Source organism: Macaca nemestrina, chromosome 20 (assembly GCF_043159975.1).
Source record: "Macaca nemestrina isolate mMacNem1 chromosome 20, mMacNem.hap1, whole genome shotgun sequence".
Lineage (NCBI taxonomy): Eukaryota > Metazoa > Chordata > Mammalia > Primates > Cercopithecidae > Macaca > Macaca nemestrina.
Window position 1 is genome coordinate 40,298,459 of NC_092144.1, and position 21,548 is coordinate 40,320,006.

Below are 21,548 nucleotides of genomic sequence, written 5' to 3' on the forward strand. Positions count from 1 at the left end.
GACCTCCACCCTGCCAAAGGAGCAAAGGAGGCTTCCTCCTCTCCTTGGCATGTGTGCATATTAAAAAATTTATTGAAGCTATTTTAATATGCTTCGACTAATGGGAGGGTTTTAAGACCTTTCTAAGTATAGTAGTAGTAAATCCTGCTGCGTATTTCACCCAAATATCCAAAATAAAAATACCTTTGATTGAGAGAGGTGAGTCGCCCACTGGGGCCCATACCTTCAGTTTCGGTAGCTCAGTTCAACATCAACAACAACAACAACAACAAAAACCGCATTGTAGCAATCAGCCCTCTAATAAGCCTCTAACTCGGTTTCTACCTTATCCCAAAGGTATAGGAAATAGCACTGCTTTTTTAAAAATATCAAGAAAACATCATTTGCTCTAAAATGTCCCTAAAAGCAGGTCTAAATTGCCAATAAAGGCGAGGTAATTGTATCAGCATGGATCAGAAAGCATTTCTCAGGCCCGATGAAAGAGTTTGCAGGGCTGAAGGACTCCAAAGCTGCTGCCCACTCCCCCCCACGCTTAGGCAACAGCCCGCGCCAGCGGTTCGAAGGGAGATTTTCAGCACAATGCAATTTCCCTTTTAAAGTCAAACACCTCTCTACTCCCCCCACTCTCATTTTGTTCTAATTTGTTAAACTTCATTTCTTCTGAGGAGTTGTCTAGAAGCTCAGGTCGAATCAGAGAAACTTTCTGGCTGTTTGTTTTTGAAAAGCGGAAGGTTCTCTTTCTTAAGCCTGTGAGTCTGAATTACTTGATTATTCTCTCCTTTTCCTCCTCATCCAGGTTAATGATGGATGGACTGAAAAGGTAAACTGCATAGTGGCTTGTCTTCTTAACTGCGTCACCAGCCTTGCTCTCCACCTTACAGCTCTATAATCACTTGACTAGCAAACACATATAGAGTATAAATATTTAAGAAAAAGTAAATTCTATTAAGCCACTGTGTGATAGATGCAGTGGTAGGTACTTATCTTTGAAATATTAAACTCTAGACATTTATATCCATACAAAAAAGAGTTTCCTGCCATTTGATGAGAATTATGTGTCTGGCACTAATAAAATATTAAACTCCAATTTAAAAGATAAGTATCTTATCCACTTTTTTTCATAATAAAACATTTTACAGTGCTCAAGAAAGCCAATATGCATCAGAATTTCCATACAATACTGTATTTACAAACTTTCATAAAAGTTTTGTGTCTGCATTTATCAGTGGCTGGTTTCACACTAGCATCCTGATCACTCTCCCTAATGATACGGTGCATTTCAATAATGCATGATGGAAGGTGTACAAACAGCCCTTTGTTTTTGTGTATGGTAATTCCAGATTTTTGGTTAGTGGTTCTCCCTGGCAGTTAATTAAATGGAGGTGGTCACTAAGATTGCATTATCCCTTTTGGTCCCCATTATATAAATTAATGTCAAACTGATGCAATGTTTCATGTTTAAAATAACAGATACAAGTGTTAAAAATTATAGCCTGCAGTTTTCCTACTTGACAATGCATTATTTTCAGCTGCAAATGTCAGTTTCTAACCCCTGCCAAGAATATTGTGGAGAGGCAATGAGTAATAAGTGTTAGTTATCAAATTTAGTGTCTTTTGAAATTTGCCCGTGTTGCCAGGGTGGGGGTGGGGAAGCAGTCGATGCACTTGTGTAAATTTATGGAAGCTCCACTTCCAGAGCCCTGTGGGGAAGGAAAGGGATTCTAGCAGGCAGCTAGACCTTCCAGGGCATCAGCTGCCTCCAGCCACGCAGCACGCACGTCCTGACGGAGGCCTGCGAGGGCCAGTCTTGGGTGTGGTCCCAGTGTCCCTTGGGAGGAGGATAGTTAAGAGGTGAGAACGGCTAAAACGTCTATGACTTTCCAAAAGGGTAAAACATTTTCAAAAGGCCTCACCTAATTGGACCTGGACTGCATAAGCCCCAGTCTTTTCATTAAAACCTGATGTCAAAAGCTGCCTATTTGAAACGTCCTTTGCCTCGGGTGTTGCGGAACTGGGCTTTGGCCATCGATGGGATGTTCCTGAGCCTTCAAGACCATTTGGGTCTCTGGGAGTGGGAGTCTCCCCTGTCCCCTGGAGTTCGGCCTTGACAACAGGATTTCTATTAGCAGCCTCCTTCTCTTCCCTCTTTGTTTTGATAGATGTCAAAAGACAGTTTTGCCTTAAGAAACGTAATTACTGAAGAGGATGATGGGCGGTAAAAAGCTATATGAGAGGTAAGTTGCATAATGTTTTAAAATAAACAAATATCGCCTTGGGCACAAATCCCCTATGCACCCCCACTTAGTTTTGGGGTTGAGAAATGGAAGGTGCATCCCAAGTCTGTGCCAGGTGACTCCTGAGCAAATAAAATATTTACATAGTGTGATAACGTGTAGAGCAAGACAAACTAAATGGTTCTAACATCTGGAGACATTTTCAGTTATCAGGGCCATGTCGGGTACCCCAAAACAGCGTTCCACTGGAAGAGACCTTTGCTCTTTGTGAACCTGGGTCACCGTCAGAGAGGGGGTGGGTGGGCATGCCTGTCCCCTCCTCAGACCAACTGAGACTTGATCAGAGGGGTCTCGTGAACATCCCCCATTCCATGCCACAGAGAAAAGTACCATCAAATTTTAGCAGAGAGCAGAGACGTCTCTCCACAGAGATTTTTATATTAATAAACACCTTGTAGCCAAAGAGAGCTGATTTGCACGTCTTCTTTCTGTTGGGCATATGTCCGGATGCAGTGGATGAAAATATGTTTTGGCTGGGCGCAGTGGCTCACACCTGTAATCCCAGCACTTTGGGAGGCTGAGGCGGGCAGATCACAAGGTCGGGAGATAGAGACCATCCTGGCTAACACGGTGAAACCCCGTATCTACTAAAAATACAAAAAAAATTAGCCGGGCGAGGTGGCGGGCGCCTGTAGTCCCAACGACTCAGGAGGCTGAGGCAGAAGAATGACGTGAACCAGGGAGGCGGAGCTTGCAGTGAGCCGAGATCCGGCCACTGCACTCCAGCCTGGGCGGCAGAGCCAGACTCCATCTCCAAAAAAAAAAAAAAAAAATAGTTTTATATTATCCTGGGAATGTTATTGTAAGTGGTTGCTTTTGCAGGTGTGAGGGACCGTGGCTAACAGTGACTGGTGACTGTTGTATTATTTGGCCACAGACATCAGCTAAATCCTGAATAAGAACTCTTTCTGTTTCTTCCAGGAGATGAGCAGCGGTAGAGTTCCTTATTTCTGTAAATTACCGTAGAAACAATAGGCTGCAATTATCATCACGTTTGAAAAGCACCCACTAATTACACTCAGGATAAACTGCACTTAATACCTGTGATATCTATTGTGAGCATATCAGTGTGATGCCCTAGCCTGCACTGATACCTTTATCTTCTAATATTTGGAAGAAATAATTGCTCTGAAAAGAGTACCTTAAAAGCTTGGCCTGCTGGGCTTCTCTTCAGCAGCTGTTTCAAGGGCTGGGGTCTGAGGGGCACGGCTCAGCTTAGACTCCTTTATTCTGGTGTAGGGGGCAGAAACCACAGAGTTCTGCCTCGGACACTCGACACTCACTACGTGTGTGATCTCAGGTGAGTTTCCTAACCTCTCCGCTGTTTCCTTCTCCATAAAATGCGAATGAGAATAAGGCTCACTCGGTAGGGTTGTTCGGAGGATTAAATGCATCAATACATTGAAAGCATTTAAATTGTCCTTCCTGTGTATGATTTCAAGGTTCCAAAAGACTTGGTCCTGGAAAGTTTTCCCAAATAGCTTCACACCTGTGATCTGTGAAGCTGAAATTAAAATGCTGCTCTCCTGGTCTTACCGAGACACCTAAATGAAACAAATCACATAAAAAGGAGCATTGAAGAGTGAACGGCATGCAAAAAACGATACCGATAACGATAACATCATATCATTGAAAGCACGGCCCTAATTTATTTCTTATTTCATGCCTGCTGTTCCCTCATCTCCAGCCTCTGCCTAAGATGAGACCTTGGGACTCATCTAAAGGTTTTTATTTGACCCTTTCCTTGCCTCTTATCTCACACATGGAACAACCCTCCTAACATAACTGGCTATTGGCAGCTTAACTGAAACCCTCACTTGGTTCTCCATTGCCACAGGCTCAAGTTCAAGCGCCTTGGCCTCATTCTTCCACCCCTGACTATCTCTCCAGCCTCATCGCTACAAAAAACTCCCCTATCTCCGCATACTCCAGCCAGATGGAACCTTTTGTAGTTCTTTGAATATGCCGTGGTCTCCATCCATTCCTCCACTCCACTCTTTGCAGAGCATTGAATAGTTATAGGCAAGGACTCAAGAGGTAGACTCACTGGGTTCAAACCCTTGCTGAGGTCTTCCAGCGAGCACCATGGGAGCCCCAGAGCCAGTTGATTTCCCCTTGGAGCGCTGAGCTTGGAGAAGCTGTGTGACCTTGTATAAGTTACTTAACCTCTCTGAGCCTTGGTTTTCCCATCGATAATATGGGATATTCATCTCATACAGTTGTAATGAAGATTAATTGGTTAAAATATAAAAAAATGCCAGGGGCATTGGGTGACTTTGTTATTAAGAAAGGGTAAGTCCTGGGCAAGTTTTGAAGATTGGTCTTCTGAGATGGGGGAGGCCTCTTTTCTTTTTTTTTTTTTCTACATGTAGACTCTAAGAGGTTTAGGTTCAAGTCCGCTCTTTCCCAAGAAGACTCTTTAGTTCTCCATCCCACATCAATTTATGCTTTCCCCAAGTCCTCTCTCCCACTGTGTCGTGCTTCAGCTTCACATGGGTCAGTATTTGGTCATGACCTGGAATTATTTCAGTCTTATCTCTGCCAGCCAGTGAGATGCTGGAAGAAGGGAGTCTCATCCCAGCTCTGCTCCGTGACTGGGGCTGGGCACACAGTGAACTTGGCCGTGGATTGATTGACACACCAAAGTCCCACCAAGCCAGCCCTTTGTCCTGTGGGATGGCACACACAATGACCAACTCCTCCAGGGATCCTCCTCACACTTCCTATCCTAGTTCACATCGTCTCTGTTTCCTGTGCCCAAGCCAGCCAGATGCCTGGCCAAATAATTACATAATGGGGCTGGAGGGAGATGGAGACACAAGACAGCCAGGGGAAGGGCTAAACCCCGGCCTTGCTGCCAAATCCTCCTGTTCCAGGAGTCCACCTTGACATCCCCAGATGACCATGTCTCATAGGATGTCATCCTATTAGCACTTTAAGGAGGCAGAGAAGCCCAAAGCCAAACTGGTAGTACTTGAAATGACCATAGTTGACCTTTTAAATCACGAATGTGTCAGATAACCTGGTATGTGATTGTAGAGTTGTTTTGGGTCCTGTTCTGGTCATGCTCCTATGTTCCTTTTCTTAATAGAAAAAAAAAAAAGGTGGAGAGAAGTACGGTTCTCTATAATATGACCCTTAATTAAGAAAAGTTACAAGAAGAAGAGAAGGAGGGAAGAAGGAGGAGAAAGGGGAAGAAAAAAGGAGTAGGAGGACAAGGAGAAAGAGGAGGAAGCGGAAGAGATTAAAAAGGAAGGAAGGAAAAGAAGAAAGGAAAGAAGGAAGGAAGGAAGGAAGGAAGGGAGGAAGGAAGAAAGGAAAGAAGGAAAAAGGAAGGAAAGGAAAGGAAAGGAAGGGAAAGTTGAGGTCTCCTGCTTGGCCCTCTGGGACCCCTGTGTGGACAAGGAAGAACTGCCAGCTCACTGTCCTCCTTCTAACTTAAAGCTGATCGCATGGAAGATACGATGCCTCAAATCTGAATTATTTGTTCTGTGTGTCAGGGACAGGGTGGGTGGCTTCTGTCTGCAATTTAAGGTAAAATTAACGCATATGCTTCTCCAGTATTTTCACAGTATAAGACTCCCAGCCAAATGTGAGTGTTTCCACACACTTCCTTCTTGAGAAGACAGATTTGCATATGCATTAAGGCCATTTTATCAGAACGCACACACAGAGGAATGACACATCTCACTGACAGCGCCCGGGTGACGGATAACTCCACACAAAACATACATTTGAAAGGAAAATAGGAGGAGGAATAGAATTAAAGGCCGGTGTGAGAGTGGCATCATGTTTTGAGTGAGGCAGCACAGATTGGATTGTTTGATTCACTTCCCGGCTCTGCGTGAGTCAGGTGGCGACAGGTGCTCCTGCAACTACCTGAGCTCCCCGGGAGCGGGGGCGGGGGTGGGGGACGGATACTGCTGGGCTCCGCAGCCTTAATGCTGCATGACCTCATCACTGAGGTACACAATGAGCCCTTTCCCTGTGGCAGCTGAGGTCTGGCCCCTGACCACCTCACCATCTCACCTCCCTCGCCTGTAACTTTGCTCAGGTGGTCTGGCCACGTGGGCAGAGCCTCTGAACATGCAGATTCCACTGCCCCCAATGCTCTTCCTGCAGACTGTCCTGTGGGGGTTCAGAGAAGCTCATGCCAGTTAAGCTACAAGGAAGCTCACTTGCTGGGCCCTGTTAGTGCCAGGACAGGTAGAGGGTTCAGGTGGGGAGTGGAGACTGGCTGGCAATCAGAAAGCATTTCTATGCTGACATTTCAGATGAACACATGCAGAACTCTTAGGAGCTCCTGAATCTCCAAGACCCAGGAATTTCTTGTGCTCTCTTCTTATTCGCAGTAAATATTTACTTTCATATGAATATTTTTCCTTTAATTTGTTTATTTAATTTGTTTATTTTTTTTATAGACAAGATCTCATTCTGTCGCCCAGGCTGGAGTGCAGTGGTGCGATAACAGCTCACTGCAGTCTTAAAGTCCCAGGCTCAAGCAATCCTCCTGCCTCAGCCTCCCAAGTAACTGGGACTACAGGCATGCTACCATGACTGGTGAATTTTTCTATTTTATTTTTGGTAGAGTCAGAGTTTCACTATGTTGCCCAGGCAGGTCTTGAACTCCTGGCCTCAAATGAGCCTCCCAACCCAGCCTCTCATAGTGCTGAAATTACAGATGTAAGCCACCATGACTGGCCCATAAATATCTTTCTTAAAAGGATTCACCAAATCGTAAAAGCCTCAGGACCCACAAATCATTGATCTGTCTTCTGCAAGCTTCTTTCTGTTAATTTCACACAAATATTACCTTCTCCTAGCGGCCTTTTGCAACATTGCTCCCATCTCTGTATCACTTCACCCTTTACCCTGGCTTTTAGAAATTAACTCTTCTCAGAAATTCCTTAGTTCATTCATTCATCCATGCATTCATTTGAGTTTTGGTTCTTCATCTGTTCTCCATCTAGACTCTCCATGACCACAGGCACCTGGTCTGTTCACTCACCTGCATATCTCTGCATCTAGAACAGCTCAGGGTAGGTATGGAGTGAATGGTGATTGCATGAGTGAATGGCTGCCCAGTCTACCCATGGCTTGTCCATCCTCTGGATACATCATCTACTTCTCTGGAATTGCAAGCTTTCTCATGAAATACAAAGGGCTACCCTAGATGTATTAAATTGCTCAACCCATGTCTTCTATGCCTCACAAACTGGGCTGGGTCCAGGGGTCTAGCAAAGAACAAGACAGATGTAGCCTCTGTCTTTATGGAGAGCGTAGTTTGTGAAAGACAGACATTGAACAGAAAATCACATAATCGTTCAGTGAAAGTTGAGATGGGGTCATTGGAAGGCTTATGTGAGAGAGCAGCAGCATCTGTGTTTCTGCCGAGACACAAGCAGATGCTTCCAAAGCTCTGTCCACATCTAGCATACATTTCTGGTGCTGTTCATCAACCACTAATGAGAGGTCGGGTTGTGCTGTGGTGTCTAGAAGCAGGTGCATCATGTCTTTTGGTGTTCCTGAGGCTCTCAGCCTCTCTCTTTCCTGAAAGCTGGCATGGGGAGGAAGGGATTTTCTGCCACCCCTTTACCGCTCCTCAGCATACACATCTCTAAGTCTAAGGGTCCCCGGAGCCCCCCAGTCCTGACAGCCATGTTACCAAATGAGGCACTTCTTCTCTTGCTTCCCAGCCAAATGATTGCTTCTGGTGATTAAAAGGAGTAGGAGTGAACAGGAGAGGGTATGGTCGATGTGGAGTAAACTTACTTGCTAGAAACCAACTTGGATAGGGTCTTCGCATTCTAAGCATTTGGGAAATGCAAGTTGAAAACCTAAATATAGGCAAAATCTAAACCAGTGTTGTCCAATCTTTTGGCTTCCCTCAGCCACATTGGAAGAAGAGGAATTGCGTTGGTCCACACGTAAAATACACTAATGCTAACGATTGCTGATGAGTTTAAACAAGTCGCAAAAAAAAAAAAAAAAAATCTCATAATGCTTTAAGAAAGTTTATGAATTTGTGTTGGGCGGCATTCAAAACCATCCTGGGCCATAGGTTGATTTAAACTTTCTCTTTTTATTAGATTTCTATATGATACATATAGATAACCAATGTGCATTTGTTTTTTTCCAAAACACTGGATGAGCTCTTCGGGCCATCTTCTGTTTTATGAGTCTGTGTACCTGAGTTCCTTGGTAATCCTTTGCAGAGTTTCACCACCTTTATTCCCTCAAAACCACCAGTGGCCTGAAGAGCAGCAGCTCAGCCACCTGGGCCAAGTCTGTGTGCTGATGAAGGCGGTGGCTGGAGGGTGATACCCACAACAGACCCTCAGCCAACCTTTGTCAGATGCTGAGATGCTGAGATGCTACTGTTAGGTGTGCATGCACCTGCTAGGCCCACTCATGTATTGTCCCCAAGTCACTACGGTAGAGCAAACAATGCAACTTGTGTGTGGAGGATTGGCCTCGGCAAATTATAAGCGATTAACCAAATTCGCCCTCCCATCAATCATGTTAGTCTACATTGCCGATTCATATGACCCCAAAATTGCCAACTCTTTTCAGCTGTTAGAGATGTATATCCAGACACAAATGACTGCCTTCAATTCTGTCTCCATCCTGTTCTTCAAGTCAGCACCCAGCTGAGGCACGTGGCTGACAGCGGGAGAACAAGAATTACCATAGATCGCCAAGGATCATTTGGGAGAGGACAAAATAGTTGAATGCAATTAAGCCTATTGTCAGTGGCTACGGTACTTGGAATGACAGGTGTCTTTGAAGTGTAAGGTATTAGTGCTGTTTATTGCTCAATTTCCAACCTAGGACTCTATCATTTTGCTAAGAAATTGCAGCAAACTTGATTTTTTTCTATCAAGTGTCTCCCTGGGTGCTAAGTCTATCATTGTCACAATATATTAATTTTTTTTCTTTGGCGACATTGATGATGGGGAACGTCTTCACTCTCTCTCACCTGGTACCTTCTCCGTGTCTTTAGGAGAGAATTTGGAATGGCTGGAATATTCTTGGCCATCCTTCATTTGGAATTTATGTGGTAATTTCAGTGAAACCGAGACCTTGTGCAGCAGTTTTCATCTTTTTCAAGGCTGCCTCTCTTTCTCGAGATGCTGGAGAGTTTCCAATTATTCCTTCTGGTCTCTTTGGATGTGAATTGTAACAGATCAGCTGAGAGTCGCAGTTCAACATTGTTAAGCTTATCAATATAAATATAATGTTAAACCCCTTTTAGATAATTGGAGCTATGTGTGAAAATGTGACCAATTTGTGCATAAATTGGTCCTACACTTCTTCCTGGCAAAGACAGAGAGAGAGGGAAAGAGAGACCAACCATATGTGAAGTTGGTTTGCTTCTTCTCGGGGACTTTTCCACACCTTGAATTCTTGATCTGGCTTTGTGGCTGCTGACAGTTGGAAACCTGTGCAGGTTATGCCAAAACCATAAGGTCCTTTGCCCTTTTGAACCAAATTCTTCCGTCTTAGAGGCTGCATGGCGAGTATCAACAAGGCACTTGCATATCACACCAATGGGAGGGTTGCAGACAGTCTTGAGAATTAAACGTCTCTGCTTGGACAATTACCAAATTCAAAGAACCAAATGGAGAGACTGACGCCCATGGAGGGGGAAGGGAGGGGTGCCGAGGGAAATCCTGGAACTAACTCATCCCACTTGGAAACCTTGCTGTCACTTCGGGATCCTGGAAAAGCTCATATTCTCCTCCTGGCTTCTTGCTGTGCGTGTTTGGGGTGGGGAGGAGGGTAGGATGGAGGGTGCGCTAGTTCGTTTTTCCAGGCGTAAGTCCTCCAGAGAGAGTTAGGAGGCCTGAGATAATTATTCTAAGACTGCCCACAGCATTTTACAGCTTAAGGCGAGTGTTTAACAAAATCAGTTCCTCCCAACAATACTGAGCTAAATATTATTATACAATCTCTACCGATAAGGAAGTTGAGGTTCTCAGAAGATTAAAACTAAAAGCAAAAAGAAACAAAGAAGGCTATTCAAGGACACTTGGAACCACTTCTAAAGTTCACTCTGGAGTTGGTAAATTTTTAAGCAGTGTGTTTACCTGTAACAAAGTTGCAATGAGGCCATAATTAAGGAAGAAAATTGCTGAGACTCTGTAGCCTATGACGTCATCAAGCAGGCTGCTGGCTGGCCTGAATGTGGAGGTGGCACCCTGTTTCCATGAATTGCCAGCCCAAGATGTCCCTGAGGCTGGAGGCATTCAGTCAGGAGCAAAGGCTCCACCCCTCATGCGTTTAGTGCTAGACTGCCTTTCAGGATGCAGAATGAAAGACTCACCAAGATATTACAGAGGCCTGGGGAAAAGGCAGACAGGACCTTTCCAGCAATTGCTGTCTCAGATACCGAAGGGCTCTACGAGGCCATGGTCTTTGCACAGAACCAAGCTTTGCAAGAAAGCAGAATTCTCATTTTCTCTACTCCAGCTCACCCAGAAAACACAGAGGCTACCTCAAGCCTTCCAGGTTTGACTTCTGATTTAGGGATGGTCAGGGTGGGAGGACATATGACAACCTCCCTAAATCCCAAAGATACCCTGGCCGGGCACCGTGACTCACACCTGTGATCCCAGCACTTTGGGAGGCAGAGGTGAGAGGATTTCTTGAACCTAGAAGTTTGAGACCAACGTGGGCAACATGGTGAGACTTCGTGTCTACTAAAAATACAAAAAATTAATTCAGCATTATGGCATGCACCTGTAGTCCCAGTTACTTGAGAGGCTGAGGTGGGAGTATAGCTTGAGCATGGAAGGTTGAGTCTGCAGTGTTCATGCCACTGAACTCCAGCTTGAGCGATGGAAGGGACACCCTGCCTCAAAAAAAAAAAAAAAAAAAAAAAAAAAAAAAAAAAAAAGGGAAGGTGCCCCACAATCTCATCTTTTGCCCTGGAAAGAGAGTTGCTTTCTGGGAAAAATCAAAGATTTCTGTTTAAACTCACGGTTACATTTCCAGATGAACCCCAAGACTTAAGGATCACATGCATTTTCTCGACTCCTCACCTTTTCGCTCTAACTTGGGGAAAAGGAAGTGCATAACGAGGTTTCTTGGGCATCCCTTGCTCTGTTAAAGCAGCATGATGAGTTAAGCAGACGTGAATCAGAAAACATATGGACCCAATTTTGGTTTAAAAATTAATAGGAAAACACATTCTCATCAAACTCAAAACAATGAAAAATATTTTTTAAGCAGCCAAAAAACCCAAAATACAGCTGGGTTTGCCCGCTGCACACAGATTCTTAACACCCCTGGTCTCCTTCCTTGGTTTTCAAAAATAGCAAATTGTGCTGAAGGTTGTGTGGAACCAATTAGGACAGCACAAGTGAGGTGTGGGCTTCCAGCAGGATGCACCACCCAGTGCAGCGGCCTTACAAGGCATTGCTGGTGGTTGATGCTTTATCTCTAGACCTTCTGGTGGTGCGGACAGACACGGCAAGTCCACAGGATAGAAGGGATATCCACACAGTGCCAGAGTGAAGAAGCCACAGATGTGTCTGTGACAGGTAAGCTAGATTCACCTACTGACCAAGAAGCTCACAAGAGGGAAAAGGTAAACCAAACCCAAGCGAGGTTCATCTTCTGTCAACCATTAGATGTGACCTTGCCTTAGGGGAAGGACAGTTTATTCATCAGACACCATTCCCAGCCTATCCTCCTTTTGGTAACGTTCTCTTCTCTCTTTCCCACAGTCCTCCAGTCATGGATTCTCAACATCCCAGTTGCTTTCAGCTGCCCCCTGGGACGGCTCTTCTGAACCAAAGTTGTTCCCTGGTGCCCCAGCATGTCCTGCCAGAGCATCTAGGATGAAGGAGTCTGTTGGCAGAAGTGACAGGTGATGGGAGGGAAAATCAGAAATGTCACCCTCCGTGGGTGCCTCTAAATGGCTCCAGCGCTTTCTAGATTTCCCTGGTGGATGATTCCTGGAGTCCATCCTCCTCAAAGCCCTGAGCCACCTTCTCATCTTGCCCTTCCTTCTCAGGAGACGATCTTGCTTTTTACTTTAAGGACAAAACAAAAGCCACCCGTTGAACCCATTGTCACCATACCTACCACGCTTCCCACATCTAAATCCATCGTTTTGTCTCTCCTCCCATGCACCTCCCCCTGATGCAAAGCAAATCCCTCTAGCTTTGCACTGGGTTCCACTCTTGTTTCATCCTCTGAGACCCTGATAACTTTCACCCTTTGCCTGTAGACTGCTCATTTCCATGTAAGGCATTTTCAGCATGGTGCTTAAACGCACTGTCTGGAAGCCAGACTGTCTGCCATTGTATGGAAGGCTTGGGGGAAAACCCAGCTTCCCTGTGCCTGGTGTCCCCATCTGGGAAATGGAGATAATAATAACTCCCATCTAATGGGCTTGTTTTGAAGATGAAAAGGTTAATACATATAAAACACTTATACAAGTGGCTAGTACATCATAAGCATAAAATAAATGTAGGTTATCTTATTATCCCTGCTTCCTTCCTGCCAACATTTAAATGTGACCATCTCTCGTATTTAAGAAGGAATTCTTTCTCAACTCACTACAGCCAACTGCTGTCCTCTCTAAAAATTCACCCTTGCTATTGACTCTCTTGGGTGAGACAACTGTGTGCACCTGTTGCTTTTCCCTCCTAATTTCTCCCTCCTTAGTCTAGGGTGGTCTAGCTCCACTCCATCCATTGTTGAAACTTCTTGCATCATGCACTTCCTGCCACTACATCCAAGGAACACATTTCACTCCTCTTAACCTTTATATACCCTTGGCTCTGGTGACCTTTTTGCTCTCTTCCAGTACTACTCTGTGGGCTCTCACACCCTACCATGGGCAGTTCCTCCCTCCGTGGCTCCTCTTGCTGTGCAGATTGATGATGTAAATGCAGATGTTTTTAAGAGTTTGACCTCCCCTATTCCCTGGTTGCTGGCCTGTGATAGCTCTTTCCAGCCAGCCTTCTCTCCTGAACCCCATTGGAAGTGGACCCTCAGATGTCTCATGGGCTCCCATACGAGGCCCTGCCCTTTATCCCCAAGCTGTTCCTCTGGGAGTTTCTATGTCCATTGAGTGTATCAACTGCACCCCATAGTCCAAACCAATGGCATAGGGGTCATTCTTCGACTTTTCCTCTACTTTACGTTGATTTTATTTCCTAAATACCTATCAGACCCCTCATCATCTCTGCAGCTCCACAGCCGTTACACCAACCTGGACTACTACTATCCCTCCCTAGGTCACTAGGATCACCCTTCATGTGTTCTCTGGCCTCCCACCAGTCTCCCCTCTGATGCATGCCCTGCACTGCCCCTGGAAGATCTTCATCAAAAGTTTGTTAAAGGTTTCCCATTGCCCTGAGGATAAGCACCAAATTCCTTGACCTGCTTTTCAAAGATCTTGAAACCACTTTTGTAAGAATTATGACAGGGAGAAAAGTTTAACCTAACTGACTCCATCTTGCTTCTGACCTTTGCTCATTCCTGGGCATAGGCCAAGCAAACTGTGGGAGGAAGTTAGCTTATAATTTCACTTTGAAACAAGGATAATCATAGTCCCTCCCTAAATTGACCCCCTCTGGGGACTGAAACTGCCTTTGTAAGACTAATGAAAGGCCACAAGGTTAGGATTATGGGGGTGAGTGCCTGAATTCCGCTAAACTATAGGCCCAGTTAAACAATAACCAACCACTGTTGCAAAAGTCACAAGATTTGGAACTTCCCCAGTCACTCCTGTGGATAATATCACTATTGTCAAAACATAAGATTGGTCTCTGAGATATTTTTCAGACTTTTGGGTTCTGATGACTGACTGATTCCACCTGGACCCATGACTCACAGCAAGGAGCTTATTCCTACCCAGAAACTCCCACCTTGAAAGTTACTCAGTGCGTTGAAGGCTGTTTGAACACCACTGTGATTCCATCCCCAGCCAATCAGCAGCACCCGTTCCCGAGCCCCCTGGCCAACATAATTATCCTTAAAAAGGCTAGCCTCCAAGCTCTCAAGGAGGCAGTTTTGAGAAATGCCTCCTGTCCTGTTCAGCTGGCCCTACCATTAATAAGCTATTTTCCTACTGTAACACCACAGCCTCAGTGGATTGATTTTACTTGCACAGTGGGCAAGAAAAAACTTATTGGGCAATTGCAGTCTTGACTTACTGGCATCTGGTATCATTGCCAATGGAAGTTCTCCATTTCGGCTTTTATATTCTGTTTCAGCCACACGGGATTTAGTGAACTTTTGTCATGTATTGGTTGCCTAGCATCTGAATACTTTATTTTGATTTGGGGAAACTCTCCTGTGTGAATTCACACCCAAAAGGCTGTAGATATGCCCTCTCCCCCTCACTGGCACCTAGCATGTGATCATGTGACTCAGACATGGCCAGTTAGGTGGACAATGATGGCAGCGCCCTGCCAGTATCATAATGAACCTTGACTGGGTTCTTGGCAGCCCAACTTCCTTTGGGTACTGCTTGATTCCTCAGTCATCCTGTCCTTTTGTAAGCTACTTAATATTCTTCTTCTTTTTTTTTTTTTTTTGAGACGGAGTCTCACTCTGTCGCCCAGGCTGGAGTGCAGTGGCCGGATCTCGGCTCACTGCAAGCTCCGCCTCCCGGGTTCACGCCATTCTCCTGCCTCAGCCTCCCAAGTAGCTGGGACTACAGGCACCTGCCACCTCGCCCGGCTAGTTTTTTGTATTTTTTTAGTAGAGACGGGGTTTCACCATGTTAGCCAGGATGGTCTCGATCTCCTGAACTCGTGATCCGCCCATCACGGCCTCCTAAAGTGCTGGGATTACAGGCTTGAGCCACCGCGCCCGGCCCCTGCTACTTAATATTCTTCTAACAAATTCCTCTTCCTCTGAAGTTAACCAGAGTCAGGGTCTAGTACTTGTAATCAAGAACTCTGACACTGACATAAAATTTTTTGCAGGCCCTCTGACATACAAATTATGTGTGATGCTATCTGTATATACTTCACTTAGTTTACTCCTACTCATTCTTCAAACCTGGATTTAAGACTTCTTCATCTGAAACCTCACCCATCCCTGCCTCATTTAGACCAGATTCGGTGTCCCTGTGATTGTTTTCTGTAGCACTGTTTTTCTCTCTGTCATAGCACTCATTATCCTAAAATGTAATTGCTTATTAAATTGTCTCCACTACTAGAAGCAAGGTGCCCAAGGATGCCACTTGTTTTGCCTATTCTTATATTCTCCAAACCCAGCATAGCGTCTGTCACATAGTAGCTCTCACTAAATATTTGCTAAATGACTGAATGCATTGCAACCTCCTCCCAGTGCCCAAAGTTGTGACTGGACCCTCCTTTAAATTCAAATATCTTTAGAGATCTTCAGCTCCCAAAATCCTACTGTGAATTACTTTCCAATTCATCTCCAAGCCCCATCTCTTAGCTCTCTTCACTCACTCTCTTAGAAGTCCACTGCCACGGCCACACTTACAGACCTGGATTCTGTCCTGGGAGGAGCAGATCTGTGATGTGCCATTTTGTGGTAGTTATGCATGAGATGCTACAGAGGCACTTGACCAAGAAACAAGCTAGAGGGAAACATTCTGCCAGAGTCTTTGGAAGGAGAAGTGCTGTGTAGGGATGGTAGGAGTGAAAAAACAGAAAAGGAACAAGGATGAGAAGGTGTCAGTCTCTCCCACTAGAATGCCAGTTCCATGTGAACTGAGTCCCTTTTTATCATTGCTGTATCCCCAGGTCTAGAGCAGAGCTTAGCACATGGTAGGAACTCAATATGTATTTGTTGATTGATTGATTGATTGATTAACTGATTGAATGCACATTACCTACAGTGAAGCAACATAAAATACACATGCAAATATCTCGATATTTCCAGCATGAGGGATTCAGGAAACATTCCAGAGAGCAAAATATGCATACAGCTACGCTCATTATCACTGATTGAAGATGGACAAAGTGTCATGGTTATGCCTTTATTTAGATAACACCAGAAATACTTAGTATGAAGACTTTCACAATGTCATTTAAACACATGGTCTTCTAACTCCCCTTTCCTCACATTATCTTAATTCCTTGCCCTTGCATTTTCCCAATTTGGAGTTTCTGTTTCGGAAGTGGGTGCCCCTGGGGAGGCATGCAATCCTGTCCTCCTCCACCTTCGTCCCTGGCCCCTCTCCACATAACAGTGTCTGCTATTCCTTCCAGCCTATTGTTTATACATTGCCTTCCCAGCTGCTCTACCCCACTCCTACTAGAAGCCCTCCTTCAAGTCTGACCTGCTCTGAGAAGCCTCTCTTTATCATCTCGGTCCTCATCTCCTGCCCTTCTCTGAACACTTACAGGACCTTGTTCTTTATTGACTACTTCTGCTCTGTGATTGTGTCATTGACGAGTTAAATCCGTCAGAGACAAAACTAAGTCTGAGACAAAACTCACAGCCTGTTTATTCATAAATACGTAGTAAGGAAACCCATCGGCTGTTGCTTTTGTGGACAAGTGTTCAGGGGTGTTAAAGGAGAGTTCATTACACAGCATAAAGAGAGGAAATACAGAGTCAATCTCTGATTGGCAAACATTATGTTTAGGTGGAATTTGGGAAGCCAGGGAGACTTTCTAATTGGTCTTCAGGTTCATTCGGCCATCCTTGGTTGGCGGTAATTTGTGGAGATTTCAAGAAAAGAAGGGTTGTTCAATGTTGGGGTGGGGGTTTTCTGTGGCTGGTCATTTCCTGGAACTGGTGGGTGGGGTACTTGCCGCCACGGCCAGCAGTCTCTCAAGTCTGATACTGTAGCTCACGGGCTGCCATGAGGGAGAAATCACGTCTCACACGTTCCTTGTATGTGCTTCCCGTCTTGGCGTACAGCCAACGTTCAGTCCTATTTCCAGATTTAACATGAGGACTTGTTGAATCGGCTTTGGGGGAGGAAAGGTAACTGCGTAGAGACATGCACACCCACTGTGTGTGCCTGTGTGTATACTCCATCTAGAAAATGAATGATTGATGGAAAGAGACATGAATTGATATATACTATACATACTGCTCTCAGCATGTTCATCAAATAAATCCATCATGTCTGAGTCAAAACCCACAATCTAATTCATAAACATGAACTCATTAGCCGTCACTACTGTGGAGGAGGGTTCAAGAATATTACAGAGTAAAAAGAGGAAGTCATGACTATATGTCCCCAGTGTCTGGCTGGTTTTGAGGGGATTGGGAAAGCTACAATCAGGCTGATGATGTCCTACAGAGGACCATGCTGCAAGCACCATCCCACGAGATGCAACTGAGCTGCACTGGCTGAGCTTCTAAATGAGCCAGTGAGTATCTGTCAAGACTGGGGTGCTCTGGGAGAGGCAGGAGTCACCTGAAAGTTTGGAATAAGCAGAAACAATGCATAGGAAGGGAATATTGCTGCAGTGCTGCCTATGTGGATGCAAATGGAAATTTCACAATGGCGTCGTAGAGCCCAATGTGCTATCACTCCATTGGAAACACGAATGTGAAACAGAAGTCAGGCGGTAGAACCCACAGAGAATAAAAAACTTTTGGGAAAATAGATGTTCAAGAAACATTTATTGATGAATAAAAATTCTTACCAATGAGCACCAGGTCACTGCCTCCCAGGACCGCTGATACCATTTTGAATTTTGGCCACACTGTGGATGTGGGGACTGATGGCAGCACAGTGGTGACCAGTGAGGAATGGCATCTGGTCACGCCAATGGCCCAGCCTGGTGAGATACTCAGGAGCTGGGGTGCTGGGAGACAAGGCAACACCTAACATAGCCACACTATTCTGCACTTTAGTGACCAAGCACTTGGGGGTGGAGAAGAGCACCCTTGAGGGTAGATGGCATTGAATGTGGCTGCTCTGCAAATGAACCCATGTGCAGCACAAAATCTCTCCAATGGCCGGCTGTGACGTTGCATCTCCCTGTGGCATTTTTTTCCTCCTCAAAATTAAATGACAGAATCACTGTCCACTTGGAGTTTCCATGGTATAAATGCAATGGTCAGACTTTTGATAAATAGACTTTGAAATGCTCTACATATGCCTACCACAAGCTTTTATCTATTTGGCTAATTGTATTCTTTGTAAGCCACAGAAGACAGGGGAAAATGGCCCTGTGATTAGATCTAGCTCAGAGACTGGGAAAGAGAAGAGGAATTTGAGCCGTCCCGCAAAGCCTGAGTAAAACGTCCTTTGTAAGAAAGGTGGAATCAGAGCATCAGAGAATCTTGGGGCTGGGAAGGACCTTCGGGGTCCCCAAGCCCCATGACTCCCAAAGCTAACCCCCTAGCCTGGGTGTGTGCATTTTTCAAAGAACTCTCTGGGTTGGCTTTGGGTGGGTGGCTGTATAACGAAACAGCCTTGGCGTTATGACACTGGGTTCAAAACTATGTGGTTCTAGGTTCTACTACTGCTCTGTGCTTCTGTTTGCTTTTCTTACAAAAGGAGGGAATGTAGTATCTATCTCATGGGGTTCTTGTAAATAGTACACATGATCACCCCTGTAGGGTTTTTAGAAGAGGATTTAGCATAATATGTCAACCATGATGGAGATCAAGATGAGGAAGAAGGGCTAAGTTGGCAAACCACTGATTCAACCTAGCTGCTATCACAGCCCAGAAGTGGTGTTTTGGTGTCCTGAAGGTGTCATGCTCTGCATTCCTGCTGTGGACAGCCTGGCTGTTAGAGTGTGTCCTGATCTGATCCTATCTATAGCTCTGCCTCTGGAGATGGTTGCCAGCCGGCCTGGGTCCTTGCTGTCATGAGAGCTGTTGCAGAAGGCCTGGGCTATGCTGGGTTTGACTCAGGATCCTGCAGGCTCACTATTTCCCTAAGAGCAGGAGCTCAGACAGGAGGTCCCCGTGGAGGGCAGGTTCTTACAGGTAAAACCTCAGAGCAGAACATTTGCAGGGTCCTCTGCTGTTAACATGCAGGCGTTCCTCCCTATCCTGGTGTCTTAGGTCAGGTTTCCCTACCACCTCCAGAACCCTCAACTCAGCATGTTCCATGAACTAATGGGAATGAACCCTGTATTAGTCCATTTTCACACTGCTGATAAAGACATACCCGAGACTGGGTAATTTATAAAGAAAAACAGCTTTAATGGACTCACAGTTACACGTGACTGGGGAGGCCTCACCATCATGGCAGAAGGCAAAAGGCACGTCTTACATGGCAGCAGACGAAGAGAGAATGAAAACCAAGTGAAAGGGGAAACCCCTTATAAAATCATCAGATCTCTTGAGACTTATTCACCACCATAAGAACAGCATGGGGGAAACCACCCCCATGATATAATTATCTCCCACTGGGTCCTTTCCACAACACATGGGAATTGAGGGAGCTACAATTCAAGATGAGATTTGGGTGGGGACACAGCCAAACTATATCAAACCCCTACTGTGGGATGGTAGCAAATGCCTATCAGGCTGTGTGGTTCTTGTCCCACGGTGTACACATTTTCTGGGGAATCACATGACATGAAAACAAATGTGATTTCATAACATGCACCTTTCCAGCATTTGACCAAATATTAAATTTATTGGGCTAATTTAACCGACAGTTATGGCATACTTCCTGAATCCCAGACACAGAGCCAGGCACCAAGCAGGGAGAAGGTGGTGATATGGCCAACAGAACAGAAAAGCAGAAGCCCTATAGTGGTGGTGTCACAGAAACAGTGGAAGATGAAGTTTCTGCGTGGGTCAGGCATACATTGGTGAGGCACATTCAAGGCCAGCCTCATGGATATGTCGCCTGTGTAGTCCTGCAGGTCTGTCACTAGGATCACCCCACCTGGCTTATTGTCCTATTGCTACCATCTTGAAATTCTGTTTTTTTTTTTTTTTTTGAGACGGAGTCTTGCTCTGTCACCCAGGCTGAAGTACAGTGACACGATCTTAACTCACTGCAGCCTCTACTTCCTGATGTTCAAGTGATTCTTCTCCCTCAGCCTCCCAAGTAGCTGGGACTACAGGTGCCCACCACCATGCCCGCCTAATTTTTGTATTTTTACTAGAAACCTGGTTTTACCATGTCACCCAGGCTGGTCTTGAACTCCCAACCTCAGGTGCTCCACCTGCCTCGGCCTCCCAGAGTGCTGGGATTACAGGCGTGAGTCACCATGCCTGTCTGAAATTCTGAATCATCTTTGAACAAAGATTTCTGCAGTTTCATTTTGTAGTGGTCCTGCAAATTTGTAGCTGTTCTGGATTTAATTGTAAATGTCCATGACCTGCTGACAGCCCCTGTATACTGTACCTCTTCTTCCTCCCAACTGCCCAAAACATTGGGTTGTCTCTGAGTTAAGGACACCAGACTAACCCACAACCTCTACTCCCAGACCTTGATTGTCAATGGCTATGACATTTTTCTGTACTTGCCCTGAAGTTGCACAGGAAAAGCCCCACGTCCCACTGTGTGCACACACCCCTCAAAGATGCTGTAGTTCATACCTTGTCTAGGAGAGTCAGCTTCTTCTGTGTCCTCAGCTACCCTGAGAGGCTTAAGAAGCTTTGTTCTGTTCTTTTGGAGAAAAAATCAGGATGAGTGAGCTGCCTACCTCGGGCCACATCTCCCCAAAGTCTGGTTCAGGCTGGCTGCTGAGGTGCAGCATCGAGGAACCCGTTGATGATTTTGATCACTGCTCATCACAAATGTTAAAAACCAGACTTCTCTTTGCTCTTAGGCAGTCGACAAAGCAATCATGCACATTTTACGGAGGAGGACACTGAGGCTCTGAACACAAGTGCTTGTTTGCACTTCCTAGTGCTTTGCTTGGCTGAAGTTTGAGACAAAGGAACGGGAAATCCCACTCACAGACTGTCACGGTTGTCATTTCAATGCCATTCTCAGGTAGAGAACTGAGCTAGTACATCCACCTTTGGAAGAAATTGCCCCCTGATTTTAAGGAGAAGTCTGCATGTTGCAGGGGCTGGTGGAGGGGAGCAGTGCTGGGAAAGACTGGAAAGGCTCTGCTTCTTGCCAGGAATTTCCATTGGAACATGCCTCGTGCAGACTCTGGAAAGACAAACTGGTTCTTAAAATATCTTCAGGTCTGGATGGCTGGGCTCGCCAACCCTTCCCTCCACGTGGCAGCTCCTTCTTAACTAGCATGCACTCTGCAGTTCTTAGATCATTAACAGAGAAAACCAGCCACCACTGGGGACTGTAGGAGGTGGATAAAGAGTATTCTATCGTCATAAAGCTTTACAGGGATTCTGGAAATGACAGCC

The 21,548-nt window shown here is 45.4% G+C and overlaps 1 long non-coding RNA gene across 2 annotated transcripts in view; it reads left to right on the top strand.

The window, feature by feature from the left end:
• Positions 1–1,828: 1,828 nt before the first annotated feature.
• The window catches only part of LOC105495609 (uncharacterized), a 74,921-nt gene continuing 55,201 nt past the window's right edge, over positions 1,829–21,548 (top strand). The window contains exons 1-4 of one of the 2 annotated variants that reach the window (XR_011617614.1): positions 1,829–1,851; positions 2,160–2,234; positions 11,743–11,839; positions 12,026–12,168. This is a non-coding gene — a long non-coding RNA (uncharacterized lncRNA). Of the gene's footprint in view, positions 1,852–2,159; positions 2,235–11,742; positions 11,840–12,025; positions 12,763–21,548 lie in introns of those variants that run through there. The other variant, XR_011617613.1, reaches the window with a different exon arrangement.